The sequence below is a fragment of the Bos mutus genome, chromosome 21 (assembly GCF_027580195.1).
Source record: "Bos mutus isolate GX-2022 chromosome 21, NWIPB_WYAK_1.1, whole genome shotgun sequence".
Taxonomy (NCBI): Eukaryota; Metazoa; Chordata; class Mammalia; order Artiodactyla; family Bovidae; genus Bos; species Bos mutus.
The window spans coordinates 14,656,750-14,662,749 of record NC_091637.1 but is presented as its reverse complement, the minus strand read 5'-3'; the positions used below and the strand labels follow the sequence as shown (position 1 = coordinate 14,662,749).

The following is a 6,000-nucleotide window of genomic DNA, read 5'->3' as shown; positions in this document are numbered from 1 at the left end:
ATAGTACTTACTGTGTTATATTGTAATGTCCGGTTTGCATACTCACCTTCACCCTAGGGGCCTTCTCCAAAACGGACCCAGTGTCCATTGTGTTATCTCAACATATTAAGATATTACGTTATCTCAACAAAGTAAAGGTCATATATTACTGGGACAAGCCCACAACTAACATCATACTCAATGAAGAGAGATTGAAAGCTTTTCCTCTAAGTTCAGGAGCAAGACAAAGTGTGCCCACTCTCACCACGCCTCTTTAACATGATAGGGAAGTCCTAATTAGAGCAATCTGGCAAGAAAAAGAAATAAAACATATCGGAATTGGAAAAGAGGAAGTAAAATTGTCTCTATTTGCAGATGGCATGATTTTATATACAGAAAATCCAAAAGATTGCAACCAAAAAACAGCTGGATCTAATCTAGGCATTATGTTTATTCCTGCTTTGCAAATACAGTAAGTCCCCTACATGTAAACCTTCAAGTTGGAAACTTTTAAAAATCCAAATGTGCCTAGAGAAAGGAGGAAGAGAGATATGACAAAGAAGAAGTAACCGAAGAGCTAAAGGGATTCACGATGCAGGAGAAGGAAGGGGATTTTCTGTATTTGTGGGGGTGCTTTTAGCTTTTGAGGCACAGGCCTTGAACATAGAAGGCTACACAAAGGTTGCAGCAGCTGTTCACAAAGCAATCCAGTGCTACCGTGTCATCTGTATGAGAAAAAAATAGCTACTACCCAGACTCTACATCATCTCATTCAGGAGGGTAGATAGAATTAAATCCAGCAAGGAATCAGAACCTGTGCCACCAGCGTCAGGCGTCAGTGAAATGGCAGCTTGCCCTCCATCTCCTATTGCTGCCGATTCTTCAGTTCTACCATCTCTCACCTCCTCTCCCAACTCCATCAGGAACTCTTCTTACTTGTCCTTCTTGCCAGTTCCTGTAAGCCAGCTGTTGTACTGTATTACTGTAGTTTTCAAGGAATTGTACTGTAAGATTAAAAACATTATTTTTATTTTTGTGTGTTTTTTTGTGTGTATTATTTGTGTGAACAGTATTATAAACCCATTACAACACAGTAGTATATAGCTGATCCTGATAGTTGGGTACCTAGGCTAAGCTTGTTGGACTTACAAATGAACTAGATTTATGAATGTGTTCTTGGTATTGAACTCCTTTGTATGCAGTAGAATTACTACATACAGTGGGTTGGGAGAGGTTAACAGGTCAGTTCAGTTCAGTTCAGTTCAGTCGCTTAGTCATGTCTGACTCTTTGTGACCCCATGGACTGCAGCATGCCAGGCCTCCCTGTCCATCATAAATGCCCAGAGACTACTCATACTCATGTCCATTGAGTCAGTGATGCCATCCAACCATCTCATCCTCTGTCGTCCCCTTCTCCTCCCACCTTCAATCTTTCCCAACATCAGGGTCTTTTCAAATGCATCAGTTCTTCACATTAGGTAGCCAAAGTATTGGAATTTCAGCTTCAACATCAGTCCTTCCAGTGAACACCCAGGACTGATCTCTTTGCAGTCCAAGGGACTCTCAAGAGTCTTCTCCAACACTACAGTTCAAAAGCATCAATTCTTCGGCACTCAGCTTTCTTTATAGTCCAACTGTTACATCCATACATGACCACTGGAAAAAACCATAGCCTTGATTAGATGGACTTTTGTTGGCAAAGTAATGTCTTTGCTTTTTAATATGCTGTCTAGATTGGTCATAACTTTTCTTCCAAGGAGCAAGTGTCTTTTAATTTCATGGCTGCAATCACCATCTTCAGTGATTTTGGAGCCCAGAAAAATAAAGTCTGCCACTGTTTCCACTGTTTCCCCATCTATTCGCCATAAAGTGATGGGACCAGATGCCATGATCTTCGTTTTCTGAATGTTTAGTTTTAAGACAACTTTTTCACTCTCCTTTTTCACTTTCATCAAGAGATTCTTTAGTTCTTCTTCACTTTCTGCCATAAGGGTGGTGTCATCTGCATATCTGAGGTTATTGGTATTTCTCCCAGCAATCTTGATTCCAGCTTGTGCTTCCTTCAGCCCAGCATTTCTCATGATGTACTCTGCTGCTGCTGCTGCTAAGTCACTTCAGTCGTGTCTGACTCTGTGCAACCCCATAGACGGCAGCTCACCAGGCTCCCCCGTCCCTGGGATTCTCCAGGCAAGAACACTGGAGTGGGTTGCCATTTCCTATTCCAAATGCATGAAACTGAAAAGTGAAAGTGAAGTCGTTCAGTCATGTCCGACCCTTAGCGACCCCATGGATTTCAGCCCACCAGGCTCCTCCATCCATGGGATTTTCCAGGCAAGAGGACTGCAGTGGGGTGCCATCGCCTTCTACGGATGTACTCTACATATAAGTTATATAAGCAGGGTGACAATATACAGCCTTGATGTACTCCTTTCCCAATTTGGAACCAATCTGTTGTTTCATGTCCAGTTCTAACTGTTGCTTTCTGACTTGTATACAGATTTCTGAGGAGGCAGGTCAGGTGTTCTGGTATTCCCATCTCTTTTAGAATTTTCCACAGTTTGTGGTGATCCACACAATCAAAGGCTTTGACATAGTCAATAAAGCAGAAATAGATGTTTTTCTGGAACTCTCTTGCTTTTTCCATGATCCATTTGATGCTGGAAATTTGATTTCTGGTTCCTCTGCCTTTTCTAAAACCAACTTGAACATCTAGAAGTTCACAGTTCACATATTGCTGAAGCCTGGCTTGGAGAATTTTGAGCATTACTTTACTAGTGTGTGAGATGAGTGCAATTGAGTGGTAGTTTGAACATTCTTTGGCATTGCCTTTCTTTGGGATTGGAATGAAAATTTTCCAGTCCTGTGGCCACTGCTAATTTTTCCAAATTTGCTGGCATATTGAGTGTAACACTTTCACAGCATCATCTTTCAGGATTTGAAATAGCTCAACTGGAATTCTGCCACCTCCACTAGTTTTGTTCATAGAGATGCTTCCTAAGGCCCACTTGACTTCACATTCCAGGATGTCTGGCTCTAGGTGGGTGATCACACCATCATAATTATCTAGATAGTGAAGATCTTTTTTGTACAGTTCTTCTGTGTATTCTTGCCACCTCTTCTTAATATCTTCTGCTTCTGCTAGGTCCATGCGATTTCTGTCCTTTATTGAGCCCATCTTTCATGAAGTGTTCCCTTGGTATCTCTAATTTTCTTGAAGAGATCTCTAGTCTTTCTCATTCTATTGTTTTCCTCTATTTCTTTGCACTTATCACTGAAGAAGGCTTTCTTATCTCTCCTTGCTATTCTTTGGAACTCTGCGTTCAAATGGGTAGATCTTTCCTTTTTTCATTGCTTTTTGCTTCTCTTCTTTTCACAGCTATTTTTAAGGCCTCCTCAGACAGCCATTTTGATTTTTCACATTTCTTTTTCCTGGGGATGGTCTTGATTCCTGCTTCCTGTACAATGTCATGAACCTCTGTCCATATTTCTTCAGGAACTCTGTGTATCAGATCTAATCCCTTGAATCTATTTGTCACTTCCACTGTATAATTATAAGGGATTTGATTTAGGTCATACCTGAATGGTCTAGTGGTTTTCCCTACTTTCTTCAAAAATACATCTGAATTTGGCAATAAGGAGTTCATGATCTGAGCCACAATCAGCTCCCAGTCTTATTTTTGCTGACTGTATAGAGCTTCTCCATCTTTGGCTGTAAAGAATATAATCAATCTGATTTTGGTGTTTACCATCTGATGATGTCCATGTGTAGAGTCTTCTCTTGTGTTGTTCGAAGAGGGTGTTTGCTATGACCAGTGTGTTCTCTTGGGAAAACTCTATTAGCCTCTGCCCTGCTTCATTCTGTACTCCAAGGCCAAATTTGCCTGTTACTCCAGGTATTTCTTGACTTCCTACTTTTGCATTCCAGTCCCCCATAATGAAAAGGACATCTTTTTTGGGTGTTAGTTCTAAAAAGTCTTGTAGGTCTTCACAGAACCATTCAACTTCAGCTTCTTCAGCATTACTGGTTGGGGCATAGACTTGGATTACTGTGATATTGGATAGTTTGCCTTGGAAATGAACAGAGATCATTCTGTCATTTTTGAGATTGCATCTAAGTTCTGCATTTCAGACTCTTTTGTTGACTGTGATGACTACTCCATTTCTTCTAAGGGATCCTTGCCCACAGTAGTAGATATACTGGTCATCTGAGTTAAATTCACCCATTCCAGTCCATTTTAATTTGCTGATTCCTAGAATGTTGACATTCATTCTTGCCATCTCCTGTTTGACCACTTCCAATTTACCCTGATTCATGGACCTAACATTCCAGGTTCCTATGCAATATTGCTCTTTACAGCATTGGACCTTGCTTCCATCACCTGTCACATCCACAACTGGATGTTGTTGTTGTATTGTTTTTGCTTTGGCTCCATCCCTTCATTCTTTCTGGAGTTATTTCTCCACTGATTTCCAGTAGCATATTGGGCACCGACCTGGGTAGTTCCTCTTTCAGTGTCATATCTTTTTGCCTTTTCCTACTGTTCATGGGGTTCTCAAGGCAAGAATACTGAAGTGGTTTGCCATTCCCTTCTCCAGTGGACCACATTCTGTCAGACCTCTCCACCATGACCCATCTGTCTTGGGTGGCCCCACATGGTATGGCTTAGTTCCGTTGAGTTAGAAAAGGCTGCGGTCTGTGTGATCAGATTGGTTAGTTTTCTGTGATTGTGGTTTTCAATCTGTCTGCCCTCTGATGGGGAAAGATAAGAGGCTTATGGTAGCTTCCTGTTGGGAGAGACTAACTGAGCGGGAAACTGGGTCTTGTTCTGATGGGTGGGGCCATGCTCAGTAAATCTTTAATCCAATTTCCTGTTGATGGGTGGAGCTGTGTTCCCTCCTTGCTATTTACCTGGGGCCAAACTGTGGTGGAGGTGATAATGGCAACCTCCTTCAGAGATTCCATGCATGTAAATCTACACTCACTGCTCCCAACCCTGCAACAGGCCACCACCAACCCACGCCTCCACTGGAGACTCCTGGACACTCCCAGGCAAGTCTGGGTCGTCTGTTGTGGGGTCACTGCTCCTTTCTCCTGGGTTCTGGTGCACACAAGGTTCTGTTTGTCCCCTCCAAGAGTCTTTTTCCCAGTCCTGTGTAAGGTCTGACACCTCTATGGCTACTTAAGGTCTGACAAGGTCATGAGGTCAGAAAGGAGCTGAGAGAAGTTTGGAGTCCAATCTGTCCTGGAAGTCAATGCCCTTGACTGTTTAGCTAGACAGCCTGCATCTCCCCGCCCAGCCCTGAATCCTCCACCCTCCCCTGTCAGCAGGAGGCCAGCGTGGGGTTGGTGCTCAATCCCTGTCTGTCTAATACAACTGAATGCAACCAAGCTGTTTATACAAAAGGAAATTACATTCCTACTGCCTTCATCAGAGCCAGGAGAAATGAACAGGTCTTTTTATATGCATTCGATTTAAATGTACTTATCTAATTTTTTCCTAAAAGACTCATCATCTTTGTCATCAATACATAAAGGCTCAATAAAAACTGCAGATAAAACATGGATGCAATTTGTTGTTGACATATAACCACCTTATATCAACCAGGTCTAGGTGCATTAGAGAAAAAAATTAGAGCTTTAATTACTTTTTGGCAAAATGTACAGTCATTTATAAGGGGGCTCTCGACTGTTGCTGAGTCAAAGCTGTTTGCATGTGTCTCACTGGCCCTTTAAATACCACTCTCTTGCTCTTTGGGAAAAAGAGAATGATGTAATTCTTCTAATTATAACTGACCAGGCTCTTCCATACTCGGTTTGATTCCCCGCAGGTTTCACTATTTGCCAATATCTATTTCACTGTAGCAGAAACGGGAAAAAAATTCCCAAGCTTAATCATCTAGAAATTCTTTGACTCTCTTCCACTTTAGTGGAATCATATTTTTGCACTTGAGGTCATCTTTATATATGAGAGGAGAGCAAGGTTGGGAGAAAGTTGGTATTAAAAATAGAGCAAAGTTCCA

General features: G+C 41.9%; 1 long non-coding RNA gene across 1 annotated transcript in view; it reads right to left on the bottom strand.

Moving 5' to 3' along the window:
• Positions 1–529: 529 nt before the first annotated feature.
• LOC138984343 (uncharacterized) overlaps positions 530–6,000 on the bottom strand; it is a 101,373-nt gene continuing 95,902 nt past the window's right edge. The window contains exon 4 of the long non-coding RNA XR_011461584.1: positions 530–983. This is a non-coding gene — a long non-coding RNA (uncharacterized lncRNA). The remainder of the gene's footprint in view (positions 984–6,000) is intronic.